The following is a 19,755-nucleotide window of genomic DNA, read 5'->3' as shown; positions in this document are numbered from 1 at the left end:
TTACCCCTTACATCTATCTCACAGCTTGATTTTTATCTCTTCCTGTGAAAAAATAGAAAAGAATGCTCTCCAAGTTGTGATGAAATGTGCGGACCTGACTGGGTATGGAATGGATGGCAGGCGGGGATAAAGGGTTTGCAGGGCAACACCAGGGGACAATCCAGGTCAAGCTAAGAGTGACTTTGCTCCAAGGGAGAAAGAAGGTCTGGCAATTCTTTGGAAACAGTTCTGTGACTCCCTCTCTTAGCTCCTACATTGAGGCCCCACACAGGCAAGCTGAGCACAACTGAAGGGTGGGCTGCATGCCACCTTCTCTGGGGAGGCTGGAATGAGCAGGGGCCTCAGGGTCTAGGAGGCTTGGTGGTTGAACCCCATCTTTATGACTTTTTTGCCCTTGGTGAGAATGCAACATCCCTATGCTTCAGTTTTCTCATCCATAATATGAGGTTAAGCCCACCTACTGAAATTATTTGGAGGATTATTTCTTTCCATGATTATTTCCCATCTTTCTATAGTTAGAGGTAAAGTTTTTTATGTATCTCTTATTTTCCTTAATATTTTAAGCCCTGAGAATTGTGTTTAGCATGTTGTAAATGTTTAGCAGGTACTTATGACTGGTTTAGTGATTAAATTACATGATTCATATAGAATACCAGGCGCCATGTGTGGCACACCATGGGGCCCAAAGCAAGCTCATAGTATTTGTGTAGGTATGAGACATAGGAAGACCCTTGGAAGAAGCTCAGGGATGAGCCACTAGAATTATATATTGGAAAAATAGCCTAAATGTTCAGGGTTAAATAATTTAGGGAAAAAAGGAATGCTAGCAGTGCTGTATTAAAATAGTAAAGAACAAAGAAGGGAAATTTAACTTTTTTTCTCTTTTTTTCTTTGTCTTTGTTGGTAAACAATAGTCAACACAGAGCAGGAAAAATCTTGATGCATGACCCTTTGAAATTTGAAAATCCATATATACCTGTACTTTTACTCAAAAAACCTTTAATGATCAACTACTGAAGGTCAGATACTGTGCCCCATCCTGGAAAGGACCTAAAAGACCAGAGATGGTGTCTCTCTTTGTGGGTGCAGGGAGACTGGGGGATTAGACGAACTTTTATTATTCTAAAAACAACTTCATTTTAGAAAGGTTTATTTGAAAAATTTTATCCAAAACTGCTAGACTCACCTGTCCTGGCTAAGTCCTTTAAGCTTACAGAAGTTACTCACTTTCTGAGGTGTCACCCAATACACTGAATAGCAGTCACCTATAGTTACTTGGTTGCATATGGAAAATATTAAAGGTTTCACTTGGAGCAAAATCTTGCCAACTGATTCTTCCCATGTTCTCTCCAGGGATGACAGTGTCTCACTGTGTTAAGTAACTGAGTGAAAAGGCCATTCCGCTGAGATCCTAAGAACTATTCCATCACAATTAGTCAAACATATCAGAATGAGGAATGGACTGAACAGATGTTGTATGGACAATGATCAAGCTGCTAGAGTATTTTGTTCAGAGAGGAAGGGTCAGACTTGAGTCATAGGTTAAAAGTTGTTCCCATTAGATGAAGTCTCAGCTACTCCTAGACTACAGGCTCTTGACTCCCTTTCTGGTTTTATGATCCTTACCGAATACAGATGATTTGTTCCTTACTGAGACCAGAATAATCCCTTGTAGGAAAGAGACAGGTTCCACCCAGTTAGGAACATACACCTACTTCTGATTTCTTATGAGGAATAAAACGGTACGTGGTCCTACTCCTTGAAACAGTGCTAATTCTAAGGGAAGAGAGCTTGGGAGTGGTGAGTCTTTCCCCTAATTTTCTAATAAGAATAAGGTAAATTAGCTAATGACAGAATTCAGATGGCTGATATTTTGTCACAGGCTGTGCACACTAACTTTTATGATTTAATGATTTCAACCCAAACTATGTTGAAATTTGACATTGACAATATCCTTAACTAAGGTAGTACTGCTTCACCCTTTAAAAAAGTAATGAACAGATTATAAGTTTTGGAGTCAGAAAGACTGGGTTTAACTATAAATATAAAGGTATGACCTTAAGTACATCACCTAAACTCTCTGATCCTCATTTTCGTCCATTAGTAAATAAGGACATTATTCGTACCTTATCATTTTTTGATTGCGAAGTTAAACCTATGCTAAATGATCAAATTTACAGTAGGAACTCAAAATAACTTATGCTAGTTATTATTTTAAAAGAAATCATGGGGGGAAATGAAATGAAAGAAGGACATCTAAAAGGTTGTCAGCAGCATTTTATTCTTCATTTTGAAATGACATTCTTTCCAAGCAATAGATTTAAATGCTTTCACTTTTATTCTAATATGATAAAGATAATGTTTACAGTTTACGAACACAAAAAGAAATAGCACTGTATTTAAGGTGTCAAAGCAATTTATATTACTAAAGTTCCAAGACCTGTGGTTCCTACCCTTTCCAGCTCATTCTTCTGTTCACGTAATAAGAACACAGTTCACAGCAGTTCAAAGTCCTAATCAAGAACAATGAGATAATTGAATTTCATGCAACGTTAGTTCTAACCAGTTCCAGTTCCAACTTTAAGGAAGGAGAAGTTTTGCCAGAAAGTTTATAAACGATCAACATCTGAAACAGATTCAAATCAAAACCATTTAACCAGGACTTACTATAGATAGGACGCAAATAAGGTATAGTATCTCCTTGCCAAAAGATAAAAAATATAGTGGGAAATGTAACAGGCAGGTTAAATATGGATTCGTCATGTGTGAGGGTGTTCCATACTCTCTCATCACATATGGTTAAAATAATAAAATAAGGATGCTCACAGAAGATGCCCAGACTAGACCAGCAGTCTTTCTAACGTTTCTCTTTCTGCTATTTGGGGCCATGTAATATTACAACCTGTAGCATATGAAAGCTATGGCTCCTTCAGTTCACCTTGCAGCTACCGGTACCTAAAAGGAGAAATGAGCGGTAGGGCAGAAGAAAACACCTGTATGATTTTCTTCCTGTGTTACTTCTTTACATCTTTTCATTATTTAATTGAAAAATTGACTCTTCATTTAAAGACAAGAGGATCCAAGAACGTGATGTTTGTATTCCTATGTTGGAAAATACACATTGTGTTTCTTGTGTGTCTGTTTATCCTGTTCTTTTTTATAATAACACAATGACGCGTCGTTAAAAAAGCGTCAGACGTGTAAGAGCAACCTAATTCTTGCAAACACTAACCTTGCTGAATCAAAGCTGTCTTTTCATCAAGATCCTAGATTCTAAGAGACAAATGGAAATAAATGACACAAAGTTGTTGAATGGTCATTTAAAAAATATGTTTGTGGGGTTTTCTATTGACCCGAATGAAATCTTTCTGTAAATATTTTAAAAGTTGAATTCAACTATTTTAAAGTTAATATTAAGCCAAAGCAAGCTGCAGCAATATGATATAATGGATAGAAACTTATGTATATTAATCTCCTTAATGCTTTGTCATCTAAAAAGAATACTTTTCACAACACAAACACACACATAGTCTAACTGTACAAATAATGTATGCTTAATGTAGAAAAGTTGGTAAACACCAAAAAATATAAAGGAAAAGAAAAAGCCATGATTTTACTACCTGATTTAAGTATTATCATAGTCAGACTTTTTTCCATGCCAAAGTGCACTCACCAATTCAATGAATATATATTGTGTTTCTATTCTGTCCAAGGCAGTATGCTAGGAACTGCGGATACCTCTATAAAGATGAAATTGTTTTTACCATTTGGGAACTTATTTTTTTAATGGGATAAGAGAGAATGAAATTTTAAAAATATTTTAAAATTTATTATAAGTAATATACAAGGAAGTCATGGAGGCACATTTGAAAAAGCAATATCTTGTCTTTTAATGAATGGAATTAATGATCAGAAGGGGCCTCTTTGCCTACTTTCCCTAGTAATGGAGGCCTGTTCATGTCCATGGTGAATGTATCCCACTTTATAAACTTTCTTACTCTGTAAGCCTACCTTTCTCATCCTCAAAAAACTGTTTCCTGCTTCCTTAAAAATGATAATAATAATCAGAAAGGTTTCAGATGGGTGACGAAGACAGCACAGCATGGAGTTTTGGACTGTAGATTGCATTATGGTTTGCATTAAAATCTTCCCATGTCAGTATTCTTCTGAAGTGTAGGGTTCATTATTTCATTATATGAATCTACCATATGCAATTTACTTAACAAATCTCTTATTTTTTGATATTTTTGGTACAGAATTAACAAATAATGATGTACATTTGTTTCTAAACATACAGCCTTAACAATGAGTGAGATATTTTTCTTTAGAATAAATTTAAATTAATAGTAATGAACACGTAAAGGCAAAAGATATGCATATTTTTAAAGATTGTTTTAAAAATATATTGTCAATGGCACTCCAGAAAGGACATACCAGTTTATACTCCCACCTATCGGGTATGAGAGAACCCATTTCCTATACTCTCATTAACCCTAGATGTTATCATTCCTTTTAATCCTGGACAAATTGATGGGCAAAGAGGGAAAAAGTATGCCTCTGTGTTTGTTTGCATTTCTTTGATTTCCAGTGAGATTCAACATTATGAAAATATTTTAAATTAAGCAATGACATATGAGCTGGTTAGTTTTTCATCCTCTGAAATATACTAAACCAATGAAGAGAAGACAAAATGAAAGAAGGGATTCTGATTTCTATTTTACTTTGCTATTTTTGGCTTGATGTAGAAATATAGACTTTTTATGAGAGCAAGGCACATGGTTACATAAAAATAGGAATTTTAGTAGTTGGAAAAGATTTCAGGAAGATTTATAAATTGAAAAATTTTTACTATAAAGACCATGCTTTTCAGTAATTACAGAATGTCTTTATTGTCACCTAAATTTCATGGCACCTATAGATTTTAATAAAGAGAATACTTCCAGGAAGACTACTTAAAAATAACGAGGGTATTTACTCATTCCAAATGTTGCTCATACTGTATCTATAAATGATTTCTTCAACTGATAATGCTTTTTTCCTCTTTGTTTTTTCCTAAGGAAAAACTGGTCTACTTCCTGGATTGTTCTTTCTAGTAGAAAAATTGAATTTTACAAAGAATCCAAACAACAGGCTCTGTCCAATACGGTAAATAATTCTCTATTTCTACTGTTAATCATCTTTTCAGAAATATCGTTGTACTAAAAGTTTGGTTTTGTCAGAAATCACACTAAAACTTCCAAGCTACCAACATCTGAAATCAGATGGAGAAAATGACTCAATAAACTTTTAATCAGATGAAGGGAAATAGAACTTAGTGTCTATTTTATTAAGTGGTGCATTTGGAGAATAATCACAAAATGAGATGAATGGTGAGCAGCTATATAGTAATGTGAAGGTAACACTTCAAATTAAGGTGCCATTTATAAATATGTTATTCTTATTTATGAAATGATCACTAAATGTAGCTACTTGCTCAAATAATGTATTATAAAGAATGTTATAAAATGCATTAGTAATAAATGCTTAACGGATGATACCAAGGGAAGCTGTTTTAAAGAATAAGACATAAATTGTATTAAACCATGTATGTGCATCTTTAACACATGAATTTAAGTTGTTATCTAGCATGCTATAAAGTACTTCAGACATTAATAAATAATAATAAACTATTCATAAATGGCACCTTAATGTAGGGTGTTACCAATGAGGAAACACTCTACGTTAACAAAGTGATTTTTTTCCTTAGTCTAACTGTGACATTCACTATATAAAGCTAACCTTTCTCCACATTTCTGTGATTCCATCTAATGGAGCAAATATAATTTCTGTATCCTGTAGTTATTACAAAGTGAAATTAGTAGGGTTTCTTCATTATACCTGGAGGAGGGCCTCATACATGCCTGCAGAGATTTCACAGTGATAGCTAGCAAGTGGAGGCAATTTGTTGGGGCCAATTCAAGCTCACAACCTTGCTACCCGAGCCAAGAGACACTGTACGATGTAGAAGACAGTGGACAGGGAACATAACTGACAGCCTCCTGTTTAGGAAGGACTTCATAGCCCACTGGCCTGATGGACAAGGAGAGGGGTCGCCTGGCAGGAGTAAACCACAATAAACTAATTTATATTTGGCAGGTAATAAAACGATGGTAAATTCTTTGCTCTCCAGCCACTGTTGTGTTTGCTATGTAATCCTCTTTAAATAGGAAATAGAAAATCATTTGCTAGAAGATTTTTTTTTTTTAAGAAGATTTTAGCAAGAACAAAAGGTAGCTTTTGGCTTGCTTCTGATAATTGCAATAGCCCTTATCCCCAGGTGGTGTGCTGATTTTGGAGTCTCAGTGTGGGCCAATCTGTAAACTAATTATGAATAAATTAAAAATATATCTCGGTTCTTTGTATTTTTAATTCAAACTGCCTGAGAAAATTGTTTTAGTATTTTGTTTTGTTTTTATTTTTGGCTACAAGAAGGTTGACATAATCTTTTTAAGAAAAATAAAGTACCCCTAAGGGCCAGGCACAAAACAACTCCCATCCACTTGCAGGTCCTTTGTCTTCCCTTTGAATAAGTTCTAAAGGGGAAGTCAGGAAGGAAGGAAAGTGGCTGGCCTTGCTGAGTTAGGCTGCTGAGAAGATGATCTTCATCCTGCTGAGTGAAAAGAATTCCACTGGGAGGAGAGTTTATGTGAATGTGTGGGATAATGGGAGAGATTAGATTCCATAGTAAAGCATTGGTTTATTTTTATTTTATTATTTTAATCTCTTCCTAACAGGAGATATAATTACCAGCTGTTTAATTTTATACAGGTGAAAGAAAACTCCCTTTTAGATTGGAGGCAAACCCTGCAAGTTAGCTTACTAATTGCATCCCTCTAGTTCAACCTTCAGAATTATTGTAAATTGACAATAGACTTGACTTATAGAGGAAATTGGTTAACGTTTTTTTGGCAGTCCGTATTTATTACTTTTGGCCCTGTTTTCAATGCTTTGTACAGTTTCTCCAAAGCATTCATTGTCTTCAAAGTGAATTCAGGGCAGGAACTAACTGTTTTGTGGTAACGAGGAAGAGAATTACAGATTCGATTCATGTTTGTACTGCTGGAATTGTCTTGCTAGTCAACTTCTTGGATTCGTTTCTAACCAAGTATTAAAGGCCTAGTGGGATAGCCCACATTACCAGTTCTAGTCTCAGAGAAATGATAATGATGACTGCCAGGCCTTGATTAAAGATGCTGTGGCTTTATTTTGGATGGGATTTATGCCCAAGTTTCTGAATTTCTCTTGCAACCCTTTATGCATGTCCTGGTGTTGTTAATTGTGCTTCTGGGAAAGTCTGTCCTTTCCTCCAAGGGATTGATAGAAGTTGCCTGAGTGAGTTAGGAAGGTGATTTAAAAGAGTAAATGGCATTTTAATCTTTATACAAATGATCTTTGAATGTTAATGCTGTGGTGAAACAAAGCAGCAAAGTAGCTAGAGCAGAGTTTTGAAGTTGGACCTCAGGGATATAATTCTAGTAGATGACAAAGTTGCTCACTTCTTTGAACTTAAGACTCCTCACCTGTAAGATGAGAATGGTGACATTTGACAACAGAAAAAATAAGAGATGAAATTAATTAATAAAAATAAAAATACATAATGACTATAAAATAATTATGCTCTATTAATCATAATGTGGAAACAGCCTAAATGCCCACCAACCCAGGAATGGATTAACAAGCTGTGGTATATGTATACCAAGGAATACTATTCAGCCATTTAAAATAAAATGGAGACTTTATAGTCTTTGTATTAACCTGGATGGAAGTGGAACACATTATTCTTAGTAAAGCATCACAGAATGGAGAAGCATGAATCCTATGTACTCAATTTTGATATGAGGACAATTAATGACAATTAAGGACACGGTAGGGGTGGGGGAAGGGGAGAGCAGAGTGAGAAAGAAGGAGGTAGGGGTGGGGAAAGGAAGAGGAGAGAGAGGGAAGAAGGGAGGGGGTGGGGCCTTGGTGCATTCCACACCTTTTAGGGGCAAGACAGGATTGTAAGAGGGACTTTGCCTAACAAATGCAATCAGTGTAACCTGGTTTCTTATACCCTCAATGAATCCCCAATAATAAAATAATAATAATAATAATAAATGAATAAATAAATAAATATGTTGGCTGGGCTGGTGGCTCACACCTGTAATCCCAGCACTCTGGAAGCCTGAGCTCAGGAGTTCCAAACCAGCCTGAACCAGCAAGAGCTCATCTTTAAAAATAGCTAGGTGTTGTGGCAGGCATCTGTAGTCTTAGCTACTTGAGAGGCTGAGGCAAGAGAATCTCTTGAGCCCAAGAGTTTGAGGTTGCTTTGAGCTATGACGCCACAGCACTGTACTGAGGGTGACAAAGTGAAACTCTGTCTCAAAAAAAAAAATACGTAAGTAAATATATTCTATGGTACATGATATAGTATAATTAGAACATATTATTACCCTATATTAATTTTGCATTTGAGCTGATTCAGATATTTATACAAGAGACATATTTAATTATGGAGACTACATAACGCACAGCCTCCAGAAATGAAAATGTATATGCGTAAGCAGCATAAAATGTCATATGCGAGCACTAATACGGAAAATGAAGCCATCTGTCCATCTGGGGCCCTAGATATAACTTCCTGCATGTCTATATGAAGTTTCCCAGAGCCCTTATTTTCTTCCCTTGACTCTTACCCTTACTGTTTTCACATTTAATATAGCATATTACAAAATGATCCCACATTCCATGTTTGGCTCCCTTCTTTCTGAATGAAGTTCTTTTAGTTCATATCTGTCTTATTCTCTTAGAGCTTCTACAACAGAATACCAGCAACCAACTGGTTGTTTTAAATAGCAGACATTTATTTCTCATAGTACAGGCACCTAGCAAATCAGGTGTCTGATGAGGGACTGCTTCCTGGTTTCCATTTAGCCATCTTCTCACTGTATCCTCACTCTACAGTAGAAAGTGAGAGAGAAAACTTTTACGTCTGTTAATATTAGGTCACTAGTTTGATTCTTGAGGTCTTTATTTTTATGACCTAAGTATCTCCTAATGGGCTTACTTTTCAATGTTATCAAATTGGGGTTTAGAATTTCAACATATGAATTTTAGGGGAACACAAACATTCACTCTACAATACCCAAGTCACATTTTTATCCAAAGCAGCTTTCCCCTGAAATAACCACAGAATCACTTCACTGGTATGTGTAGATTAGAGAATTATAGGCTCTTATTCCTCAGTGGTCTATTAAAAGAGCTAGCAGACCGACCTCTTCTGGTTTTGTTTTTATAGTAAGGACACTACATAGTAACCTGCCACCTACTATCATCACCATTTTATAACAGAAAGGACATTATAAAATACTCAATCCAAAATCTAGGAAGGATAAAAATCTCAGAATAAACACATCTCTTTCAAGACATGAAATTATACATCTATATACATAGTTTTATTTTGCCCACTTTATCTCAAATTAGGACAAACTTTATTCAGAGTTTGACTAGCCCTGCAGTGAGGAGGACTGCCAGTGTCCCTAGATATAGTTTTCCTGGATTGTGAAGGAAAGGATAGTTTTCACATTCTCATAGATTTTCTTTTGTATATATACACATATACATATTCTGATCCATAACTTACTAAATTTTTTAAACAAATATTATAAAATAATGTAGAAATAATTTTTAGTAAAATGTATAAAATTCCTATGTAAATATAAACAGTTAATACTCAGTTACCTACATCAGCACCACCCACAACAAGATATAAACCCTCTCAACCTTCTAGAAGCCCCATTTCTATCATTGTCCCTTTGCCATCGTCACCACCTCTTCTTTTTCTCTGGAGTTAGGAAGATTATTTGCATTTTATTCCTTATTTTATTGTTTTTTTTAATATTTCTCCACCTATATCTATATCCCTTAAAATATTAATATAGTCTGTTTTTTAATTTATATAGATATAATTATAGTATTTATTTCTTCTTTTGCCATGTATGTCTTGCTTTTTCTGCCCTTTAATACTCCATCATTCCATGTTTTTCTCTGCTAGTTTGGGAGGGACATACTTTTTTCTCTTCTGTTAGTAGTTAGCCTAGGATTACAACACTGGTTCATATCAAAGACTAAAGTGAGTCAAATCCTTTACTTTCTTCCAAGATATTACTTCAGAATATTTTTAATTCATTTATCTCATTCCTAAGGTATTGCTGCCTAGCATTTTAATTTAACACCACTAGACATTATTCTCTTTTATACAGTAAAGGTAGGTTTATATTTGCTCAATGTTTACAGCATTCTTTGTTATTTATTTCTTCCTGAATCTTAATCTTGCATTTTAGAATTATTTTTCCTTCTGCTTGAAGTGTATTCTAAGAAATTCTTATATTTAGAGTCTTATGTTAGAAATGTATCTTAGTGTCTGCTTATTTGAAAAAAATCTCTATTTTTCCCTCATTTGGGAAATATATATTTTCTCTGGGTATAGAATTTTGAGTTGGCAGTCACTTCTTTCAGCTCATCAAAAAATATCATTCTACTGTTATCTGTCATCCATTATTGCAATCAAGAAGTCATCTGTTAACATAACTGCTATTCTCTCATTGCTCATAATATTTTTCTCATTATCTTTATTTTTCCACAGTTTTAGGATGATGCCTAGAGACATCAATATCTTTTTACTTTTTTCTGCCTAGATTGTTATGCTTTCTGAAATTGTTTATTGATGTCATTAATATATTTTAGAAAATTTTCAAGCATTGTTTTTTCAAATGTATCCCCTTTTACATTCTCTTATTTCCTTCTAAGCTTCAAATTAAACCTACATTAAATGTTTCTTCAAATTTTTTATACCCTTCCTTGTCATATCTTTTTTCTTTTTTTTTTTTTTTCAGGTTTCTGGTGAATTTAATACATGTGTCAAAAAAAATCAAAGGCAGGGGAAGGGTAAATAAAATTATAGTGAGGTCGGGGAGGATGGCCATGGAGACACACAAAGAGGGGTGATAAATGGCAGAGTGGGGAGCTGGAACAAATGGATTGCTTGGGTGTCACATCAATCCAATCCATAGTCCTCTTCTGGGAAATTTTTCTCTTTTTGAGCTGCATTGCAAGTAATTTATCTTTATTTATCTTCCAGGTCTTTATATCAGTCTCTTTTTGTGATATGCAATATGGATTTGATTTTAATTCTTGCAATGTTTACTTTTAGACATTTGTTTCTTTGTTTGAACTTAGTATGTGATTGTTAATTGTTTCCTGCAAGCATTTTGAAGACTTTATTTTGTTAAAACTTGGAGACATAGTTGTTTTATAATTGATGTCTTGTGATACTAACATCTGAAGTCTGTTTCAGTTGATTTTTGCTGGTTCTTACTAATGAGGCTTTGTTTCTTGTATGTCTGGTTATCTTTGACTGTGTGCTGATCATTTTTATTCAACTATTATCATAGGAATTTCCCTGAGAAAGTATCCTTCTACAGAGTATTTTGCATTTTTTCTTAAGAAGCCTAGGACATTACCAGTAACTGATTACTTCAATCTAAGTTAATAGAATAAAATTTGCAGGTTATACGTACATAATAAGAAGGCTAGAGCTGTGCTACAACTTCTCAGGGACCATGTTGTTTTTCACTTCTATCCTTCTTTTTTTTTCTTTCTTCCTAAACACTGTACTTCTACCAAGAAAGTCTTCTTTATATTCTTTGTATTCACTTGGGATTGGAGAAAGAGAAAAGCTTAATGTTTGGTGTCCATTTTTTTTTTAATGAAATCTCAGGCAGAACCTTGTTCCCTTATTCTGTTAGGTGCCGCGGACCGCCGGTCGATGGGCCTCAGTCCGAGGGTGCTCAGGGTGAACAGTACAGGTTGGTTGAAAAGGTCGATGCAGGATGAAATGACAGACTGCCACACACCACGAGTGATGAAGAAAGCAGCTGTACTTTACTGAATTTTAAGATTGGTATTTATACATTTTTGACAAAGCATTACAAATTACAAAAGGTATTTTTACAACTTGCTGATCCTTACAAGTTATTATCTAACTTTGTAGACGTGAGTATTCAACTGTTCTTCTTCCACAATGTCCTGTCCGCAAGGGGTCTTGCCCGCAAGGGGGAACAAAGGTTGTTGGTTATCAGTAGTTAGTCTTTCACTTCTCCTTATCTACTAAATGCTCTAAAAGTTTTTCTTTAAAATGTGAAGCTTCTCTTTTCTAATGATTTGCTAACATTAATAATAATAACATAAATTATTTGTTTTTATTATGATTAAAAGTTTATATAAGTGAATTACATAAATGATTAGAGTGCTAAGAAATATATGAAATGTAGAAGCGTAAAAGTATGTGGAAAGTTTTTGAGTCGTGGGTGGCTGTGGGTGGTAAAAGCACATATCTAGATGGAACATCTTGTTTGCTGCTCCTGCATTGTCTCAATTCACTGACATTTATGGCAGGGACGTGCTGTTGCACCGTCCCCCTTGGAGACACTGAGTCTCCATAGATATTCTTACTATGTTTAATTCTGGATCAGTAAGTCATTATGTTTATTCTTGGTTCCTTAAAACAATCAGGTAACAATCAGGCATACAACTCAACAAACAGGTTTCAGGGTAAAGGTTTCTTAGGCTTTTATGCCGCACCTCGTGAGTCATTACGTTCATCAAAAAGTATGCTAGGCAACTTTTGCGCTGCTGTCGCATACCAGGGGGACTGGGGGTATCGCTCCGGGGAGCACAGACCACCTACCCATGCGTTTTACAACGCGGACAGCGCCACCTCACCACGGCTAGATGCCGGGGATGCGGCATTTCCCCCTTTTTTGTTAATGAAACGTAATTCAAAGAGGTCTTGGCGAACAGCCTTTATGGAGGAAAACACACAACGAAGGAGACATGGTAACAGTAAGACAATACAGAATATCAGACATCCAATGATGACTATAAACACAATGTACTGAATCCAGGTTAAGGGATTTAAAGCCTTGAAATTGTTAGTCAGTGACTGAGCCAATGCATCTAGAGATGTAGTAGGTAGATGAGCTTCACTTATGGCTGTGATGTCTTTCTGGAGGGTGTGTAAATCATGAGTTATGTCATTGTCCTTCCATACACCCTGTAAATGTGTCTTTGTTTTCTTCCATGATGTAGAAAGATTGTAAGGTAAAGGTGTAACACAGATGGTTTGAAAGGTTGAGTGACATTTAGTCTGTAGTTTATGTTGTATGAATTTAATATCTTGTTTTAAGGTTAATACTACTTCTTTTAAAATATTTAATTTTGTTTTAAGTTTATTATTTATACTAGTTTGTGTCATCAAGGCTAAGGTAATGTTGTTACTTAAAGAATTGACAAAATGTGTAGTATGTACTTCCTGCACTAAGGTAGTTGTAGCTACTGCAAATGTAGTTACTATAGAAATTAAAGCTAAAATTCCTAAAATTAATGCTGTTATAAATCTCTTTGGTCTAATTAATTTATTAACAGTATGTAAAACTTGTAAAGCAGAGTTATCATACCATGGAACATCTTGTAAGTCTACAGGTAACATTACATATGAGGGTCTTTTAACAATTAGTATAGAATTAAACAGTCTTTCATTAAACAAATCAGTAGAAGTGAGACAATTAGTTACTTTACATGTAGTACAAGTTATATGATAAGAATTCTTTAACTGTGTAATAGTTAAATACTTATTGGAAGTTAAAAGTAAAGTATATGGATATCTAACACAAACTCTTACTGATATTGGTATGGGCTTAGCCATATCAGGTTTCTTCTCTAATATTAAGTTGGATGCAGCAACAAGTCTAAATAAATTATAATGTATTTGACTTTTATTTTTGTTCTGGGTAATCCATATGGGTTTAACTAAACCTGGTGTAAACCATCGTCGTATGGTTTGAGGGGCACCAAGCCATTGATAAGAATTATATTTGCCATAATTCCATACATGAGCAGTATAAGAAGTACGTGAATAATTTCAAATAATTGTTTGTGAGTTTGTGGGAACATGTTTACTGGCTGTATCTGGGAACCTACAGGAAAGTCAAGTAGGTGTCTTAGTTAAAGATGATTCCCAGAATTGATTGTTATCTTTATATTTTTCTTTACAATTGGAAATAGGAAGCCAGTTCACTGACAAACAGGTTTCATTATAATCTGGTGTGTCAATAGTTTGTAACTCATACTTCTAAACATAACGTTTTTTTGCATGATTAGGATCCGGGGCATCAGTTAAAAACATTCTATAACTAGTAGGTAAACAAAAAGGAGGTGTTTTGTCTCTCAGGGTAAAGCAAATGGGCATTGAATTAGCTTTACCAGTAAAGTTAATGAATGCCATAGTATGACTTCTGGACTCTGAGTCTTGTAGTCTTCCCAACCGGAGGGAGTCATTAGTTAGAATTTTAACAGGGTCTTGATCTAGCTAACCCACCGGATGGAGTAGTGGTGGGTTAGGAATGTAAGACCAATATGCAGCACTCTCTACTATAGGAGTAGATATAAGTGAGAGAAAAGCTATAAAATACATGGTAGGAGTCAGAGGGTTATTTTGTGATAAGACAAGTTGTTTAGTTTGTTTCACTAGGGTTCTGATCTGTGTCCACGTGATCTTGGGAGGCCTCAATAATACTTTCACTTTCTTCATCTGTGTCGTCAGGTTTTTCATCTGTTGCAGGCGTCGCCTCCTGCGTCTGATCTTCCGGGGGAGCCGGTTTGATGAGTCGGTCTGGAATCCAGATGGGGGAGTCGGCATCCTGGGGAAACACACAAGCATAGCCTCGTCCCGAGGTTAGCAATATATCGGGGCCCTTCCATTGGCCCGATAATAAGTCCTTCTACAGCACTTTTGGGAATGTAGCGGCTGACTTGGGCTGCTAGTGAGTTAATGTTGGTGTTTGATTGTTAGAGTTAACATTTAAATGATTGAGAACAAATAGAGCATGAGATAAAATATGGTGAGGAGAGAAATACTTATGAGTCTTTTGTAGTCGTTTAATCTGTAGTTTTAATATTTGATTAGTTTTTTTTACAATATCTTGATTCTGAGGATTGTAAGGAATTCCTGTAGAATGGGCAATTTTCCATTGTACACAGAACTGTTTAAATGTTCGTGAGGTATAAGCTGGAGCATTATCTGTTTTTAGTTGAAGAGGGACACCTAGCTGCTGAAAGCAGCCAAACAGGTGTTGTACAACATCCTTATAAGCTTCGCCAGTTCTTGCAGAGGCACAAATATAATGAGAAAAAGTATCCACGGTGACATGTACATAAGTTAATTTTCCAAAACTTGGTACATGGGTAACATCCATTTGCCACAATACATTGGGGCGAAGACCCCGAGGATTGACATCAAATTTTAAAGGATGATGAGTAAGAGGATATGTCTTGCACTTCAAGACTATTTGTCTTGCCTGTTTTCTGGTAATTTGAAACATTTTTCTTAATGCATTAGTATTTTGATGATGTAAAGCATGACTTTCCTCAGCCTCAGTTACTGATGTCACTATAGTACGTGTTAAAAGATCTGTAGTGGCATTTCCTTGGGCCAAAGGGCCAGGTAAATTTGTGTGTCCCCTTATGTGGCCAATATAAAACTGATTATTCTTCTGTTGAATTAAAGTTTGTAATTTCTTTAGTAAAGGTAAAATAGTTGAGGCTCCTGTTAGGAGAGCAGTTTCGAGGGCTGGAAAAAGGGAAGTAACATACTTAGAATCTGTGTATAAGTTAAACTTCTGCTTGAAGTTATTAAAAGCCATAATCAAAGCCCACAATTCTGTTTGCTGAGCAGAAGCCTGTGCTACTTCCTTAACGAGAGGAGACAGACCTGGGTTGAAAACTACAGCTCTTCCCGTAGAGGAACCATCCGTGAACAAAATTATTGTATCTGATAATAATGAAACTAAGTACGGATAATCTGCAACGATTTTTGCTTGAACATGTGGTAAATGAATCCATTCTAAGATACCTTCCTGCCATAGGCAGCCTGTAGGAGTATACTCAGTAGAAAAAATAAGTAAAGACCATGGGTTTTGATAATTAATTTGTTTAAACCTGGCTTGGGTTAAAGCCTGCTCAACGACTTCTAAAGCCTGCAAGGCCTCTTTAGTCAAATGTCTTGGGGAACGTGGATTTGAGTCCCCTTGTAAAATGGTAAATAAAGGGCTAAGAGTTCCTGTAGTAATTTTTAAGAAAGGCCGAATCCAATTTATTTCTCCTAATAACTTTTGATAATCATTAAGTGTCTGTAACTTATCTCTCTGTATTTGTACTTTCTGTGGTGTGATGTAATTTGAATGAATCTATTGTCCCAGGTAACTAAGTGGCTTATCTCTTTGAACTTTTTCTGGGGCAATAACCAAGCTAAACTTAGTCAATTGTTCTATAGCTCTTTCCAAGATAAATTGTACTTGTGATAGCTGTGGGTGAGCCAATAAAATATCATCCATATAATGAATAATGTAAGTACCAGGAAATTGCTCACGTAGTGCTGCCAATGCAGCGGCCACAAATTTTTGACATAATGTAGGGCTATTTTTCATGCCCTGTGGTAAAGTTTTCTACTGATATCTTTTAAATGGTTCCCGTAGGTTAAGAGAAGGAACACTGAATGCAAAGCGAGGACAGTCATCAGGGTGTAAGTTAATGGTAAAAAAGCAGTCTTGCAAGTCAATAATTATAAGTGACCATTTTTCAGGTATTGCCACAGGAGACGGGAGCCCAGGTTGAAGGGTACCTATGTTTTTCATAATGGCATTCACTGCTCTTAAATTCTGTAAAAGTCTTCATTTGTCAGATTTTTTCTTGATAACAAACACAGGAGTATTCCACGGGCTGGTGGATTCCTCCAAATGTCCTTTATTTAATTGTTCTTGTACTAAAATTTGTAATGCCTGTAATTTTTCCGTTGTTAGGGGCCACTGACTAACCCACACAGGAGTGTCTGTTAACCATTTTATTTTACAGGCATAGTTCTCTGCAGTGGTTCCTATGAAAAACATTGATTATTTAATTGATCAGCAGTAACTAACTTCATGTCCATAACATGCAAAAGATCTCTGCCCCACAAGGTATAGGGTAGAGAGGGCAACACATATGGTTGAATGTAGCCTTTCTTGTCTTTGTATTCCCATGCTACAAAAGATGTGCTGCGCATAACACCAGAAACTGAACCCAAACTAATCAATGAAGAACTGGTCCTATGAACTGGCCAGGATTTTGGCCAGTCAGAGGCTGTAATACAGGTTACATCAGTTCCTGTGTCCATTAATCCTTTAATAGGCCTGCCTTCTATTTTTATTTTTAACATTGGTCGATCATACAAGTCATGAATAAGAGCCACACAATCCTGATTAGTGGATCCAAACTGACCTTCTCCCCTTGCATCGTGTAAGTGATAATTGGGGAGTGGCACATATGGTAATAACAGTAATTGAGTAATTCTCTGTCCTTTATGAATCTGCGTGGTCTCAACCAAGGCCTTGACCATAACTTTAATGGTGTTCTCAGTATCTGAATCAATTACTCCCGGAACAACTTCAAAATGCTTATCATAATTAGAACTGCGTCCTAATATAACACCAACCGTGCCTGGTAATAATTTGCCTTTAACACCAGTGGGAATGAGAGTGACACCATCCCATTTAGATAAAATTACATCTTTAGAGCTGGTAAGATCTAAACCTGCGCTGCCAGGAGTTCCTCGTGGGAGGTCATGAATAGTAAATTTAGGGGGTAGACAGTTTAATGTAGATGAAGGCTGTAAGCCAGGCTGCACTTCAGTAAGCGCAGCCAGCTCTCCCTTGGGGTTGGGGCTGGGAGAATGTCCCTCATCTAGTTTTTTGACTTGTTGCCTTCAGTGGAATTAGCGCCCTTGTCTGACAAGGGGGTCCCATCCTTATGAAACTTAGATTTACACTCATTTCTCCAGTGTCTGCCCTTTTTACAACGAGGGCATGGACCCGGGGGAAGTCCACGAGTCTTGTTCCCATTATTTCTATTATTAGTAAATTTCTTACAATCCTTCTGTATGTGACCCGGTTTTCCACAATTGTAACAGGTGGGCACAGTGTGCGGGGGGTCACAGCTGAAACATGTATTACTGGGGTCTCTATTAAAAGCATTTTTAACATATGAACTGAATTTCTGACCTTGCATTGCTGCAGCAAACGCCATCCCCTGTACGATTGCTGGTGAGGCATCCATGCATGCTTTAATATAATCCTGTAATGTGCCTGTCTTCCTGACAGGGCGTATTAAATCCTGACACAGCGTGTTAGCATTTTCCCAAGCCAGTTGCTTGAGCAATAATGTGGTACCCTCAGATGGTGGAAGCATTCTAGTAATGGCTTCTTCTAAGCGAGAAATAAAGTCAGGATAAGATTCCTCCATACCTTGCTTTATTCCTGCTAGAGTGGTACTCTTGGTTCCTGGAGGAGGCAGTTTGCGCCAAGCGGCAACCGCATTATGACTAACTATCTCCAAAAATTGTCGGGGCAGTGCAGTTTGATTTTCTGTAGAAGCAAACTCATCTGTCCCTAGGAGCATTGACATAGTTGGCTGTGCTTTCTTACCCTTGTGCTGGGTAATGCTTTCTCTTGATCTATCTTCGTACTCTGTTCTCCATAAGATATAATCCCCTGGAGAAAGTGTGGCTTTGGCTGTTTGTTGCCAATCATAAGGAGTAAGCCACAAACTACCTATTGATTCTACAATTTGCAAAGTATAAGGGGCAGAGGCTCCCGATGTACGAACAGCCTGCTGCAGTTCCTTTAGTGTCTTTAACGACAAAGGCTCCCAGACTGGCGGCGTTCTTTCATCAGTAGGAAAACGTACTGGGAAAGCGAAAGTAAAATCACCCTGCTGGCGGGCTTCACGTACTGCCGCCTGAAAACCCGCGGCCGGCGCGGGGGGGCAAGGAGGCACACGAGAATGTGGAGCCCGTAAAGCCGGTCTAGGCTTTGTTATTGGAATGCGAACTGCTGGGTATGCGCGGCGGTGATCAATAAAATTATCCTCCTCATTCTCCTCATCCTCTTTGGCCAATTCATCTACCACATCCCATTCATCACTGTCAGAAAGATTATCCTTAACTGGTGGAGGCGGCGGCAAAAGTTCTTTAAGTGTTGGTGCCGAGGGAATTACGCCCTCGGCATTCAATGCCGGCTCAGGTTCCTTGAAAGCCTCCGGAGAGACCTCATCATGAATGGGGGCTGCCTTAGTTTCGGGGCTTCCAGCCTCCGAAGCAGTTTCCCTTATAAAAGCCTCCAGAAAGGTATTGTCAGCCAAAAGTTCCCTAACCTGCAGCCATAAAGGATAAGCCTGTGGGGGCAGAACCTGCTCCCCATGCTCCTGCACATAAGCTCGCATCTCGCGCCCCACTCTCTTCCAATCGGAGAGAGAGAGAGAGCCCTCCTCCAGAAACCAAGGACTAACCAGCTTTATAAAATGCATAAGCTCCTCCAACTTTTTGAGGGACACATGAAAACCATTTTTACCCAACAAACGCTGTAACATGACACTAAGCATACGCTCTTCCTTAACCAAAGTGTGCCCCATGAATACCTGCGGATTGCTCACACTTAACCGGTCAGCCTTTACCGGCGGGACTCGAGCTCCCTGGTGAGAGTCGCCTTCAACCTGAAAAGAGAGGAAAGAAAGAAAAAGAAAGATCACCTGTCCTTCAGGTCCCTGTTAGAGGGCGCCAGCTGTCGCGGACCGCCGGTCGATGGGCCT

The 19,755-nt window shown here is 37.1% G+C and overlaps 1 long non-coding RNA gene across 2 annotated transcripts in view; it reads left to right on the top strand.

Moving 5' to 3' along the window:
• Positions 1–19,755, top strand: part of LOC128579619 (uncharacterized) — a 44,345-nt gene that overhangs the window by 6,047 nt on the left and 18,543 nt on the right. For both annotated transcript variants that reach the window (XR_008378224.1, XR_008378223.1), the window contains exon 2: positions 5,058–5,145. This is a non-coding gene — a long non-coding RNA (uncharacterized LOC128579619). The remainder of the gene's footprint in view (positions 1–5,057; positions 5,146–19,755) is intronic.

This window comes from Nycticebus coucang, unplaced genomic scaffold (assembly GCF_027406575.1).
Source record: "Nycticebus coucang isolate mNycCou1 unplaced genomic scaffold, mNycCou1.pri scaffold_88, whole genome shotgun sequence".
NCBI lineage: Eukaryota > Metazoa > Chordata > Mammalia > Primates > Lorisidae > Nycticebus > Nycticebus coucang.
The sequence above is the reverse complement of the archived record's forward strand: the minus strand, read 5'-3'. Positions and strand labels throughout refer to the sequence as shown.